Raw genomic sequence first — 16,349 nt, 5'->3', positions numbered from 1 at the left:
TTGAACCAACTCCCTAACTTAAGATCCGTCGCCTGCCGTTGTAAATATTAACAAACCAGCTACCATTTTGATCCAGTTTAACTTTAGCTTTATTATATGAATTGGATTATTGGAATTAACTATGTGGAATACAAAGCCATTTTGAGCTCTTTTTACGGTTTGTTGAAAAATGCATCAATGCTTAAAAACTGACACCAAGCTAACATTAATCACTAACATTTGAGAACTAACATTAGTTACTAACATTATTTACATTGCTATTTAAAATGATGTTATTTACTCAAGTGAACTCGCAATTTCAGAATTAGACCTATTAAACCAACATGCTGATTTCCATAAACTATTTGAACCTGTTTTGTGACATAAACTATTTGAAACTATTTCACGACTACTGGAAAAAAAATTAAATACAGTATATTTCATAACTAGTAATCACCAACTAAGATTAAGTACAATTGATATTCCATGTTTGTAGAAATAGATTCAATCAGTCCAGCTTATGCATTCCAAAGTCATTCCAAATACATACTATGAAATATCAAGTGAACTACTGCTTATACATCAAATTAAACACAAAGAAACAAGGAAAATTCAGAAATCCATTCCAACGACTCTTTACTTCCTTTCCATTAAATTTGAGAGTTTTAGAACGTGTACCTGGATAATGGAAATACAAGAAGATGAAGGAGCAGACAACAACAGTAATAACACAACAGCGCAGTGACAGAACAACCCAGTGACAGATCAAAAAGGAAGGAACCAGCAAAGTTCCAGCAACACCCAATGAAAACAGTAGCCAATAACCAATAACAAACTCAGGAAGAACCAATTGAAACCCCAGAAATACCAAACAGCAACACCAATGAAACAGCAACAGTACTAGTTCTGATATTCAGCAGTAAAAGAAAAGACCCACTTTTCAGTTTCTTAGCTCTCCAAACACTGAACCTTTTGGATTAAAAACCAGCATGTCTTTTACTCTCACATTACTGAACTTTTAAATGTTAAAAATCCAGCCTAGACTCTCTCAAAAAAAGACTGAAAGAGAACTGATTTTTTTCTCTCCAAAAACCAACCCTTTTTCTCTCTTGAAATGACCCTATTTATAACCCCAAAACAGGTATGGACAACATATTTTAATCAATCCTTTTTAAGTTTTTCATACCATTATGTTTTGTTCCCCACACTTGCATGTCTTGTTCCCCACACTTGCATGCCTTGTTCCCCACTAGCAAATGTCTTGTCCCCCACTATGTATTAAACAATGCTTTATTTTAATATTATTAGTGCTTAGTGGACAGAGCACTCAAATTAATCATTTTTAAAACTTGAAATCCCAAAATACCTCTGAAACTATTGAAATTATCATTCTACCTCATCCGCTATATCTAATCCTCATAATCAATTAACCAAACTATAGCAGTTATAACCAATCTTAATTGAGAAATCCTAACAATTGACTAATTAAACACATGAAACCAACTCCCAATCAACAACATTAGGACAATTCAACAAGGCCAGATTCATATCAGAACAAACAAGTATATCCAAATCACTAAACACAATCATCAATTGAACTCAAAACAGTAGGAAAGTCGTCAAAACGCATACACATATACTTTCAACGAATATGCATTAGGATACTTCATGCGAAAACTTTATCAAAATGAACCCACATTAAAACGAAACTACAAATAGATCCGTGAATACCATAGATTCGAGGTAAGAGATATGACCTTTATTACTACACTTTCTTGCTCAGTTACGCACAATAAAAATGAAACTCCAAAGAAAAAGCAAAAAATCCGTGAACGAGCTATGGCTGACCTTTATGCTAACGATCTGACGTCGAACAATGCTGAACTTCCGATGAAACACAGCTTCGTTCACAACACTGTTTCGACGCTTGACTAACAAACACGGACTCGGACGGAACCTCGACGCACTGCCTCGACTTACGACTGAGCGCGACCTCGGATGGTTGGTCTCGTTTTGGACTGGAGGGTGGCTATGAAGAAGGTGAGGCGGGCTGTTTCAGGTGGTCGAACGACGTCGATGGAGAAGGCTGGTGCTCACGACTGGAGGGTCATTGGGCTGTAGGTTGTCGACGGGAGCTTGGAGATAGAAGTGGGGTGGTCGTTGGTTCGAAGAAGAAGGAGGACAGCCGTGGATGTCGATAGATCTTGGAGATGGCAGTGGGGTGGTCGTTGGTTCGAAGAAGAAGAAGGAGAGGGCGGGTGGTTTAGGGTTTTTGGATTGGAAATGAAAATGAAAATGGAGAAGGGGGTGGTCGTTTGGGCTATGGGGCAGACCGGGTCGGGATGGGGTATGGGCTGGGTATCTGGGTTTCAATTTCAAAGGGGAAGAAAAATTGTGACTTTAAATTGATTTGGCCCAAATATGACTTAACACTCTTTTATTTTGCCTTTCTTTTCTTAAACTAATAAAACTAAAAATTCCAAAAATCCTAAATTAACTTATAGGACTAGATTAATTTATAAAAGTACTAACTAACTTTTAATAACAATTAACACACACAATCAAATAAAATCACATAACTTGGACATGAAATGCTAAAAATGCAAAAATACATTATTTTGTGATTTTTTTCTCTTAAAAATAAAACATGGTTCAAATAATTCCTAAGTGCACAATTAAATCTTAAATGTGCATGCAACATATATTTTTGTATTTTTAATTAATTAAAACAAACTAAACATTAGACAAAAATAATTATCCGAAATGTCACGTAAAGTTCTCAAAATTATACCCAAAGGCAATTTGTTTTATTTTTCGATTTCTTTGGGAGTTGTTTTCATGAAGCAAAAATCACGTGCTCACAGCTGCCCCTCTTTGGCCAAAAACACAAAAAGTTTTCGTGCAAAGATAAAGTGAGCGGATACGAGCGATTTTTGCCTGTTAGAATATTCCGTGTGAAGCATTTTTTGAAAAGATTTAACCGAACATTTGCTTCAAAGGTTTCCTACATATCTCTGGCTAGAAGGGAATCAGGTTAATGTAGTTCGAGAAGTTTTTGTAGCTGGGACTATCATGGGACTGCATTTTTGTTGTTACTGCTGTTGTATGCTGTTACTACTGCTTTCCGACCTCCTTATTACACCGGGCCAAAAGAAAACAAGAAGCTAGACTAAACTGGGGATTACAACATCTTATCTATTTTCAACTTGCTCTTGTAGTCTTCCTTCTGATTTTTGCGATGGGATTCATGCTGGGGGTATTGTGTTGTAACCCTCCGCATTACTGACCTCTGATTCGATCTTGAAATGTATTTCTCTGTTCTGCAGGCGGGCTCTTGATTTTAAAAACTTAAAAAGTAACACCTTCGCTCTACGGGTGGGCTCCCGAATGCAACAACTTTAAAATTTAACAACCTCCGTTTTACAGGCGGGCTCCTGACCTCAATCTTGAAATTTATTCCTATGTCCTACAGGCGGGCTCCTGACTCCAACTTGACTTTAAAAAAGATAATGCGGCCTCCATTCTCCAGGTGGGTTCCTGACTTCATCAACTTCAAATATAACAACCTCTGTTCTAACAGGCAGGCTCCTGACTGCGTCAACTTAAAATATAACAACCTCCGTTCTACAGGCGGGCTCCTGACTTCATCAATTTTAAATATAACAATCTTCGTTCTACAGGCGGGCTCCTGACTCCTTTATCTTAAAATATAACAAACTCCGTTCTACAGGCGGGCTCCTGACTCCTTTATCTTAAAATATAACAACCTTCGTTCTACAGGCGGGCTCCTGACTTCAGCTACTTCTTAAAAATATAATACCTCCATTCTCCAGGCAGGCTCCTGATTTCGTCTGCAACTTGCAATGATAACAACCTCCATTTTACAAGCAGGCTCCTGACTTCAACAGCTTCTGAAAAATATAACTCCTCTATTTTTCAGGCGGGCTCCTGACTTTAACAGCTTCTTAAAAATATAACTCTTCTATTTTTCAGGCGGGCTCCTGACTTCAACAACTTCTTAAAAATATAACACCTCAATTCTCCAGGCGGGCTCCTGACTCCTTCAATCTTGAAACATAACAACCTCCGTTCTACAGGCAGGCTCCTGACTCCTTCAACTTGAAATGTAACAACCTCCGTTCTACAGGCGGGTTCCTGACTTCAACTACAACTCAAAATGTAATACCTCCATTCTCCAGGCGGGCTCCTGACTTCACTACTTCCCAAAACATAATACCTCCATTCTACAGGCGGGCTCCTGACTTCGACTACAACTCAAAAATATAACACCTCCATTCTTCAGGCGGGCTCCTGACTTCAATTATGACTTAAAATGTAACACCTCCGTTCTCCAGGCGAGCTCCTGACTCCAACTTGACTTTAAAACAGATCACCTCCATTCTCCAGGCGGGTTCCTGAGTTCAACTTCAACTTGAAATGACAACAACCTCCATTCTCCTGGCAGGCTCCTGACTTCAACTACAACTCAACAATATAACACCTCCATTTTTCAGGCGGGCTCCTGACTTCAATTATGACTTAAAAAATGTAACACCTCCATTCTCCAGGCGGGCTCCTGACTCCAACAACTTCTTAAAAATATAATACCTCTATTTTTCAGGCGGGCTCCTGATTTCAACAACTTCTTTAAAATATAATACCTTTGTTCTTCAGGCGGGCTCCTGACTCTACCACTTCTTAAAATGCGTTTTATTGTTGTTGCTCCTTCCTGCCTTCTGAACCATTTTCCTTCTAACTTGCAATTATCTTTTTTAGAACTGCTTCCCTCTAAACAGGTGTTTCATTCCTTTGAAAACTGCTGGGGATAACACCGGTGTTTTATTCAAAAATATGTTATTTTCCTTCTTCAATGACTACTTCCTTTAAAGCTGGCTCTTTCCTTCCACTAGAACTACTTCCCTCAAACTGGTATTTTCACTTCTCTAAAACCTGCCGGGGATAACACTGCTGGGGAATTATCTTCCTTCTTTAAGACTAGTTACTTTCCTCCTTTTAACAATGGTGGGGATGATACTTATTCAAAGACCACTACCTTTAAAACTTGGGTTATTTTGTTTCTTCCAAGATTGCTTTCTTTAAAACTTGTATTGCCTTCTCCCGCAAATTGCTGGGGATTCCACTTCCTTCAAAACTTGTGTTATCTTCCATCTTCCCCAAGTGAGTATCTGATTTCAAGAAAATTTTCGCAATGAGAGAAACTTTTCTGCCCCAGTTTGATAATCTTCTTTGTGGCCATGTCTTCCCGCTGTCAATAACATTTCCTTTCCCTGCTTCAAATCAAAGAAAAATTTGTTAATTTAAAACGTGGTGAGTGGTCGTGCCACTCCTGCTGGGGATGGTTTTTCCCTTTTTTCTTTCCCTGCTTTGCGCTTTATTACAAAACTTGCTGGGGATGATATTATTTGTTGAGGATGATATTCCTGCCGGGGATGGTTTTTCTTTTCTCTTCCTTCCCCGCTCTGTGTTGTCCGACCATCGCGGAACTTGGTCGATAATATGTCGGAGTTGTTCCTGCATCTCGCAAATCTGCTGGGGATCCTCTTGGAGTTTGATCCATAACTTTTCCACTGTTGTTTTTTCTGTTTTTCTCCAACTTCCCCTGGAATCCTAGACCAATCCATCATTTGGTCTTGCAACGAACGTCTTTCTCGTTCCATTGCATTATCTTTGGCCCGTCCTATCCATATTGTGCTTTTGCACCATCTTGGCAACTGGTAATAAGCTCTGAAAATCCTTTTCAAAAACAAAACTGCTGGGGAGATAAAGTCTTTAGACCAAAAATGAAAAAATGATGATTTTAAAAAGATAGAAAGAAGAAGTCTTTATGAACAAATGCTGGGGAAAAGGAAAGAAAAGAACCTATCTGAATGATATAACCGATCCCAACGATCATGTCGTGCATTCCGGATTAATCAACCCAGTCTACTTGTATCAATCAATCTTTTGGACGGCCTCAACTTGCTGGGGATAAACAGGCACTCAACTCTTTGCCAAATGCGAATCCTTTCTGCCAATCTTGTCTTGTCGCCTCATAGTGCCCTTCGAGGAGTTTTCACTAATAAGACTCTCTCATTTCTCTCAACTCTCGTCGCCTTATGGTGCCTGTGAAGGTTTTTACCAATAAGACTCTCTCATTTTATTTCTCTCAACTTCCGTCGCCTTATGGTGCCTGTGGAGGTTTTCACCGATAAAACTCTCTCATTTTATTTTATTTTATTAGTTGGGGATTGGAGTGTTACCGATATGACTCTCTCTGTTGGGGATTCTTTCGGCTATCGATTCATTTCCAGCTTATGATCTTCTTCTCTACTGGGGATCAGAGTGTTATTCCCGACTTCCATTTGTATGACTTGGCACTTCTCGGATACTGATCGGGAGGTCTTTTTTGGACATCAATATGGGTTTTTGTGTATGGCTAAAAGAAAAAGGGTAAAAAAAGTTCAAAATAATTTTGATGGGTAAAACATTACAACTCTTGGAATCAACTTTCTTTTCCAAAATTATAAACACAACTTCTGCCACAATTTTTCTAGCTTAGGGATTTTTTTTGTTTTTTTTGTTACACTATGACCAAGCCGTGAGGCGCCTACGTATCCTCTTTGAAGAATCAGGTCAAACGTAGTTCCCAATTCCTTTGTTTTTCTTGTGACTTTCTTTTGTCTTTATTATCATTATTTTTCTCTTCTCTTTTTCTTTCATTTTCATTACTGATTCCAAAAGAGGGGTATGAAAGAATAAATAAGGCTCAAAGGAGGAAGCAAAGGTTAAAGTGTTTGGATAGAAGAAAGAATTGCCTCCGTTATTTCATTCTCCGATAAATGCCAATTACAAACAATCAACAATTACAATCAAAAGAAATCATACATAATATCTCTTAACTGCGTCAGAATTGATAGCCATGTCGATATCTGTTAAACATAGAGCGCCATTGGACAACACTCTGGTTACAAAAAATGGCCATTGCCAATTCGGGGCGAACTTGCCTTTTGCTTCGACCTGATGTGGCAGGATTCGTTTCAACACCTGCTGCCTCACTTCAAATTTTCTGGGGCGCACCTTCTTGTTGTAGGCTCTTGACATTCTCCTTTGATACAATTGGACATGACATACTGCTGCCAATCTCTTTTCATCAATCAAGTTCAACTACTCCAATCGGGCTTTGACCCATTCATCGTCATCAATCCCAACCTCATCGACAATCCGGAGGGATGTGATTTCAACCTTTGCCGGTATCACTGCTTTAGTTCCGTATACCAACAAATAAGGAGTTTCACCTACTGAAGTATGAAAAGTAGTGCGATAACCCGACAATGCAAATGGTAGATTTTCATGCCATTGTCTTGAACCTTCTACCATCTTCCGAAGTATCTTCTTTATGTTTTTGTTGGGTGCCTCAACTGCTCCATTCGCCTTGGAACGATAAGGGGTGGAATTGCGGTGCGTAATCTTAAACTGCTGACATACCTCTTTTATCATATTGCTGTTAAGATTAGCACCATTATCCATGATGATCACTTTGGGGATCCCAAATCTACAGATGATATGGGAATGAACGAAATCCACCACTGCCTTCTTGGTTACCGACTTGAAAGTTTTATCCTCAACCCATTTGGTGAAATAATCGATGGTTACTAGAATGAACCTATGATCGCTAGAAGCTGCCGGCTCAATCGGTCCAATGACATCCATGCCCCGTGCAATAAATGGTCATAGTGCTGACATTGTATGAAATTCTGTTGGCGAAGAATGAATCAAATCTCTGTGTATCTGACACTGATGGCATTTTCGCACGAAATTGATACAATCACGCTTCATAGTGAGCCAATAATACCCTGCTCGAAGAATCTTCTTCGCCAATACATATCCGCTCATATGTGGCCCACAAACTCCCGCATGTACCTCTGTCATTGCTGTCGTGGCTTGACCATCATCTATGCATCTCAGCAATCCAAAATCTGGTGTTCTTTTGTATAACACTCCTCCACTGAGGAAAAATCCATTTACCAATCGCCGAGTGGCTCTCTTTTGATCTCCGGTGGCCTACTCCAGGTATATCCCCATCCTGAGGTATTCCTTGACATCATAAAACCACAGCTCGCCATCCATTTCTTCCTCTATCATGTTGCAATAAGCATGCTGATCACGAACCTAGATATGTAATGGGTCAACATGAATTTTGTATGGGTGGTGAAACATCGATGTTAAAGTGGCCAAAGCATCGACAACCTCATTATGAACTCTTGGGATATGTCTGAACTCCACTGATCGAAATCGTTTACTAAGATCAAGCAAGCATTGTCGATATGGTATGAGCTTCAAATCCCTTGTTTCCCATTCACCCTGAATTTGATGCACCAGAAGGTCCAAGTCTCCAAAAACCAAGACGTCTTGGATATCCATGTCTGCAGCTAACCGTAAGCCCAAAATGCATGCCTCATATTCAGCCATGTTATTGGTACAATAGAAACATAGCTGTGTCGTAACAGGATAATGATATCCTATTTTAGAAATAAGTACCGCTCATACTCCAACTTCTTTCGCATTTGCGGCTCCATCAAAGAAGAGCTTCCAACTTGGTTCCTCAGATAATTCCAACTCATCTACATGCATCACTTCTTCATCCGAAAAATACGTCCACAAGGGCTCGTATTCTTCATCAACAGGATTCTCGGCCAAGTGATCAGCCAATTCTTGGGACTTCATGGCCGTCCTCGTCACATAGACGATGTCGAATTTTGTGAGTAATATCTACCATTTCATCAATCTCCCTGTGGGCATAGGCTTCTGGAAAATATACTTCAGTCGATCCAAGCGTGAAATGAGATAAGTAGTATATGATGACAGATAATGCTTCAATTTCTCGGCCACCCAAGTTAGGGTGCAACATGTCTTCTCGAGTTGAGTGTACTTAACCTCATAGCCTGTAAACTTCTTGCTGAGATAATAGATGGCTTGCTCCTTCCTTCCTGTAATGTCGTGTTGCCCCAGTACGCAGCCAAATGAATTCTCTAGGACCGTTAGATAAAGAATTAACGGTCTTCATAGCTCAGGTGGAACCAACACAAGTGGATTTGACAAATATCCTTTGATCTAGTCAAATGCTTCCTAACATTCTGCCGTTCATTCTACCGCAGCATCTTTCTTCAATAGCCGAAAAATGGGTTCACAAATTGCTGTGAGTTGAGCAATAAACCTGCTGATATAATTCAACCTTCCCAACAGACTCATTACTTCTGTCTTGTTCTTCGACGGTGGCAAATCTTGGATGGATTTGATCTTTGATGGGTCCAACTCAATGCCTCGCCGACTGGCGATGAATCCCAACAGCTTTCCAGATGGAACACCAAATGCACATTTGGTCGGGTTGAGCTTAATATCGTACCTTCGAAGTATTTGGAAAACTTCCTTAGGTCTGCTACGTGGTCTTCCTGATGCTTGGATTTTATGATCACATCGTCCACGTATACCTCGATCTCTTTGTGTATCATGTCATGAAACACAGTAGTCATTGCTCTCATGTACGTTGCCCCCAACATTCTTCAAACCAAATGGCATTACCCAGTAGCAATAAGTTCCACATGGTGTAATGAAAGCCGTCTTTTTCGCATCTTCTTCATCCATCAGAATCTGATGATACCCAGCATAGCAATCTACAAAAGACCTGATCTCACGTCCGACACAATTATCGATCAAGATATGGATGTTGGGTAATGGAAAGTTATCCTTTGGGCTTGCATTGTTCAGATTGCGGTAATCGACACACACCCTGATCTTCCCATCTTTCTTCGGCACTAGCACCACATTATCCAACCAATCGGGATATCGAGTGACCCGAATAACCTTTGCTTGCAGCTTCTTGGTTACTTCCTCTTTAATCTTCACACTCATATCTGTTTTGAACTTCCTCAATTTCTGCTTGACGGGAGGGCATACCGGGTTAATAGGCAATTTGTGAACCACTAAATCAGTGCTTAACCTCGGCATGTCATCATACGACCATGCAAAAACGTCTTTGAACTCAATAAGTGCTTTGATTAGTTCTTCCTTGATATTCGGTGCAATGTGGATGCTTATTTTAGTTTCCCTGATATCATCCGCATCCCCTAAATTGATGGCTTCTGTGTCATTTAAGTTAGGCTTGGATTTCTCTTCAAACTGACTTAACTCTCTGTTTATCTCTTCGAAGGCTTCATCCTCATCATATTCCAATTCATCATCATAATCGACTTCTTGTACAATTAGTTCAGAATCATATTGATTTTTTAGACTGGGTTGAAGATCCGTTATGCATGTCATGTCATTAGAACCAATATAAAGAGAATTGTTCAAAAAAAGAAAAGAAGAAAACAAAATTAGAACAAAATAAGAAGAAAAAGGCTTTCACTTTATTAAAATACGAGATAACATAGTTTCACACTTTGCCGAATACAAAACAAAAACTGGATTACAACCCTGGAATAATCCATAAAGACAAGAAAGAAAAATCAGAGCCCACTACCAAGACTCCCTCCGGGTAGGAAGGGGAGTAGCCATCCAATTGTTGATATTTGCCCTAGGCCCCACAAATTGTACATCAAACCTACTGGACCCTTCTCCAGCTTTTATCATGTTGACATCGGCGAACAACCTTTCAAAGCCCTCATTCAAATCTCCATCTGGCCCAATCAGTGGTCCGAGAACTTTCGGGACCGACAACTTTCTGATACCTGCTCTGACAAATGATCTGGATAGGCGCGGGATTGGCTTGGGAAGGACCCAGACTCTTTTCCTCAACTTGTGGGCCTGCCTCACATCCGCCGTTGTAGGCTTGAACCCCAACCCAAAAGTATCCAGGTTTTTGGGCAAAGAAACCGGCTGAACAATACCCTGGAGATCAGCCCCTAAACCTTTGCCTAGCACAAACCCGTTCTTCAACATCTCCGAGGCTACCATGACAGTTGCAGCTGTGATCCTGGGAAGTGGAAGGTCCTTGCCTTCAGAAATTTTATCCACTGAAACCGTATCAAAAACCGGGTAGACCCACGGTCCCTTATTATTATCAGTCTCTATGAAGGGCACGATGGCATCACTTACAGCGCTCACATTGTCTTCCCCATGTACTATGATCTCTTGCCTATCCCACTCGAATTTGACCATCTGATGTAATATAGAAGGCACTGCTTTGGCGGCGTGGATCCAGGGTCGCCCCAACAGAAGAGTATATGACTCTGCCACGTCTAACACTTGAAACTCCATGGTGAACTCGACTGGACCAATTGTTAATTCAAGTATGATGTCCCCCACTGTGTCTGTACCACCACTATCAAACCCTCGAACATAGATATTGTTCTTGTGAATCCTATCACCATCGACCTTCAGTTTGTTCAATGTGGCCAAAGGACAGATATTGGCACTGGACCCATTATCAATCAGTACTCGAGTGACTACCGAGTATTCACACTTCACAGTCAAATAAAGGGCTCTATTATGTTCTGTACCCTCCACGGGCAACTCATCGTCTGAAAAAGTGACCCTGTTGACCTCGAAAATTTTGTTTGTTATTTTCTCGAGATGGTTCACAGAGATCTTATCCGGAACATGGGCTTCATTCGGCAACTGCATTACTGGACTAATAACAACTGGTCCTATGCATGCCCCCTTCACGGCTACTGGCTTGCTTGATATCCCTTACACCGTTACTTTGACCGGCTCTGGATTCTTGGCAATATCAGACGAACTCTTCCCTATCACCAACACTGGTTTGCCTTCTACCCTTTCCGACTGTACTGCCGCTTTTCCTCTGATCAACTTTTCTTTCGGACTAGCACGAATCATTATTACCGTTTGTGAGGGCTTCTTGAGCTTCCCTCCTTCGTGCACTAGTTCGATCATGTGGGTTTCATGGTGTGCCGGCAACGGGTTCTGATTGATATTAGGTGCCTCTGGCTCCTGGACCTCGATCCTATTTGTGTCAATAAGATCTTGTACGGCAGTCTTCAACTTCCAACACTTCTCAGTATCATGCCCGAGAGCCCCCGAACAATATTCATAGCTTACCGAGTGGTCCAGATTTTTGGGAAGGGGATTTCGAAATTTGGGCTCCACAGGACTCAATAGGCCTAATGCCTCAATTTGTGGAATAGAGTAGTATAGGTTTCTCCCAACGGAGTGAATGTTCTCTGCCTCTGCACCCTTTCATTCCTGAAAGTATGATTCCCACGAAAACCTGGTCCTGAAGGATTCCTGTAGGCCCTTGGTGGTGGATATGTGTTTTATGGAGGTGGATATGTGTTTTGTGGAGGTGGATATGTATTTTGGGGAGCCAGCGCATGCTATTGCGGGTGAACCGGAGGCTGGGTGTAAGTTTGGGCGTGATGGACAGAGAAATGTGGCTCTTGTGATGGGTAGTAGGGTTGTGGAGGGCCGTATGGAATGTGTGGGTGATTTGAGTGATGGGGTCTAGCTTGGTAGTGGGGGGGACCTCTGGATCTGGACCAAGTACATGCCTTGACTGTTGCAACATCTTCCCTTTTCTTCTTTCCGAGCGCACCTCCCGTGCCGCTCTGGATGGCCTGAGTGGCTGCTTTAATCGCCGAATAGCTCAAGATTTTGTTGGACTTAAGTCTCTCTTCAATCATACCACCCATTTTTACTACTTCGTTGAAAGATTTGCTAACTGACGTCACCAAGTGACCAAAGTAAGTTGGCTCTAGAGTCAGTAGAAAGTAGTCCACCATTTCCCCCTCTCGTATCAGAGGATCAACTTTTGCTGCATGTTCTCTCTACCGGAACCCAAATTCTCTAAAGCTCTCTCCCGGCTTCTTCTCAAGTTTCAGCAATGTGAGACGGTTAGGGACGATCTCAAGGTTATACTGGAAGTGACCTGCGAATGCTTGTGCTAGATCGTCCCAGGTGTACCACCTGCTCGGATCCTGTCTTGTGTACCATTCCAGTGCAGACCCACTAAGACTTTGACCAAAGTAAGCTATTAGCAACTCATTTTTACCACCTGCTCCTCTCATCATGCAGCAAAAACCATGTAGATGTGCCATCGGATCACCGTGCCCCTCGTATAGATCAAACTTTGGCATCTTGAACCTTGTCGACAATTGAATGTCGGGGAATGGGCACAGATCTTTGTAGGCCACACTGACTTGGTTGTCTAACCCATGGATATTCCTGAAGGACTGCTCCAAACTTTTAAACTTTCGAAGCACTTCGTCTTGCTCTGGGCTCTTAGCCGGCTTTTCAGTTTCTATCAGGATCTCGAAGGGAGTGTTATAAGTATGAGGCTCGTATGCTTTGAAAGTTGGTTCAGGGGGGTAATATTGGTTATCGTGAGCCTGAAACAACGGCTCGCTGGATGATCTCTGTAGCGTGGCTGGTAGGGGTGCCACGAAAACAGGAACATTTGGTGGATGAGGGTTTTGATTGGGTTGTGAAGCTTGGGGATCATAGGCATTCCTTCCCTGATAGTATTGGTGACTGGGGAAGCTTGTCGAAGGGCCGGGGGAAGGGTATTCCGACGTGTATCCGGGTGGGAGAGTGGGAAGAACAGGAGGGTTAGGCACCTGTTGTACCCTAGCTAAGGCCAACTGCATTTCTTTCATCTCCCGTCTCATCTTATCCATTTTCTCCTTCAGCATTTGATTCTTCGTCCTTTCATCCTCGACACTTTGGTCTAAACTAGTCATACTTTTTAGTACGGGCCCTTTGGATCTTGTTTGGTAATGGTAATCTGCCAGAACGTTCTAACAAACTAACTGGTTCGAAATCTCTGGATAGACAACAAATTTGTTAGCGTTAGAGTTTAACACATATTGTAATTTCATGTTGGGGGATGTAATGTTCCTAGTCAGTTTAACCATTTCTAACATGTTTTTGCTTCGACCGCATGCGTCATTCCGGCTTGCTTTGTTTGTGCCTCGTCTAAAACTTTCTTTATCTCTCCTTTTATTTTCTTTCTTTTCTTTTCTTTTATTCACTTTTTATTTTTAGTGGTGGTCGAATCTTATGTGGATTGCCTACATATCATGTTCCCGCATGAATCAGACCGGGCGTAGTTCTGCCCTATAAGTGCGAAAAGCAAAAAGATAATTTTTGGAAATTTTCGATTTTTCATTAATAAACATTCTATTACAAACTAGACGCTTCTTGGAAAGGAAAATAATAGACTCGAAACCAAACCAAGTACGAACTCAATAACTACCGACATACCCTGATGCGAAATAAAGACAGACTTTAACCGACAACAGACTCTAAGAGAAAGAAAATGCAGATTCAAACTATGAACACATAAAGGTTTTAAATTTGGGTGCCCGCGGGGCGTCATTCGGCCTCGCCGCGGGTTTAGGTGTAAGGTTCCTTTCCAGCTACTCCAATTCATGCATGATTTGCTTCACAAATATCATCACCGCCGAGAAGAAGGTAGTACGGGTCATGTTTTCACACTCCCGACATTTCCTGGTGATAGCACGAGCAATAGTCAGAATCTTGTTCCTAGTTCGGTCTTTCTCTAGGAGTAGGCGTTCTATCTGATCCCATCTATCCTGTAAAACCCGAGAATCATGTAGATGTTGTTTCCGTAACTGCTGTATTTCATCTTCCATCGAGCCCATCAGATTATAGCAGTGTTTACTCTCAGTTTCAAAAGTCTTGGCTTGTTGAGTCGCCTTGCTCTCTAGGGTGGTCACCTTCCTTTTTAGACTGACAATGGTCTTTTCATAATCTTTCCTTGTCTGCTGTAAGTACTATGTGCGCTCTTTCGTTCTCTTTGCCCCTTGTGCCTGGAGTTATGCTATGGTATCCTCAGATTTCTTCAAATTATCCCGGCGCTCACCGATTTCCTTTTTCAACCCTTTTATTAACCGCTCATCCGACCGACTCCTTTGTTATTTGTCAGTATCTCTCCTCATCTGTCGGATTTGGGCTTTCAGCGCCTCGTTTTTTTGGGCCAATTTGCTCTTTTCTCCCCGATCGGCATCAACTTGCAGACTATTTTCAAATTCCAGGTCTCTAATCTGTTGCCTCAGCTTGCCTATTTCTGCCCTATAACTCTCTTCTTTAGCCAACCAATCCCACTGTTCTTGCGACTCCTGGACGAACTCCTGGAGATGAGGCCTTTTGGCCGGTCTCCCAAACTCGATTTCTTTCCTAAACCAAGCAAGGTATCCTGAGGAAACTTCACCTTTGGACCGATTACGTATACATGTATTGGCTGTTAAGTATTGACACTCGCTCCAAAATTGTCGGACTGTTGCTTCAGGAAATTGTCCGTTGGGCCCGATCTCGACTACTTGGCCACTAAGATCTTCATCTTTCGGAACTATTTGGCATCTCCCCAATTGTATCAAGACTCGATATGGGTCATAGGGCTGAATACTCTCGAGTCCCATCAAAAGGAAATGGGGTCCAGTGGTTGGAATATATATGATTTCATCCACAGGCAACCATCCTAGTGTCCACTAGATTTGGCTGGCGGTGAGGGTCCAAAAGAATAATGTCCACGCCATAACTCCCTCGGGTAGACCGACCCCCTTGATTCTTGTGTAGAACTCTTCTATGCAAGTTTTCTTCGAGGAACCATAACTCAAGAGCTGGGAATAGTGGCAGAGATGCTCAGTCATCCATATTTGTAGCAACAAGTTACACCCCTCGAAAAAGTTCCCTCTTGCTTTGCAGGCTGTGAGAGCTCGGAAGATATCAAATACTATCATAGGCGCAAGAGTGCTTTTATCTTGAATGAGCAAGGTACTGACGACCCCGGCTATTTTCAGATTAATATTTCCGTCTTTCCTTAGAAATACCAAAAGGCCCAAAAAGGTTATCATAAAAGCCACTCGTCTATGCTCGTCCCATTTCTGACGGTTACTTTTGCTGCATAACTTGTTACCCGGGTTGTTGAATCCTCCGACATGACTGTATCTATCGTATATGAAGCGCGGATTACAAAAACCCGTGGCCAAATCTGGGTTATGGACCATCCTGGGTATCTTTAACGAATCTAAAAACCGATGAACAATGACAGCTCTTGGAGCAACCAGGTATTTTTGCCTTAACGGAACTTCAGCATTTCCGATGTACCCGGCTATTTCCTCCAAAGTCGGGGTGAGCTCAAAATCGGAAAAGTGGAAGACATTGTGTGTCGGGTCCCAGCAGGTGACCAAAGCTCTTATGATATCCCCCCGAGGCTAGATTTCTAGTAAACCCGTAAGACCTTTTAGATATTTCTTGACCTCATCTTGCCCTTCACCACCTAAATCATCCCACCATAGCTGCAACATGAAAGAGATTTTAGTCACTATTAAAAAAGGTTCATTTTGCATCATGCTCATCCTGCACATTTATTAAGGTGATTAAGAAATAAAATT

This window comes from Nicotiana sylvestris, chromosome 1 (assembly GCF_000393655.2).
Source record: "Nicotiana sylvestris chromosome 1, ASM39365v2, whole genome shotgun sequence".
Lineage (NCBI taxonomy): Eukaryota > Viridiplantae > Streptophyta > Magnoliopsida > Solanales > Solanaceae > Nicotiana > Nicotiana sylvestris.
This window is presented reverse-complemented; position numbering follows the sequence as displayed.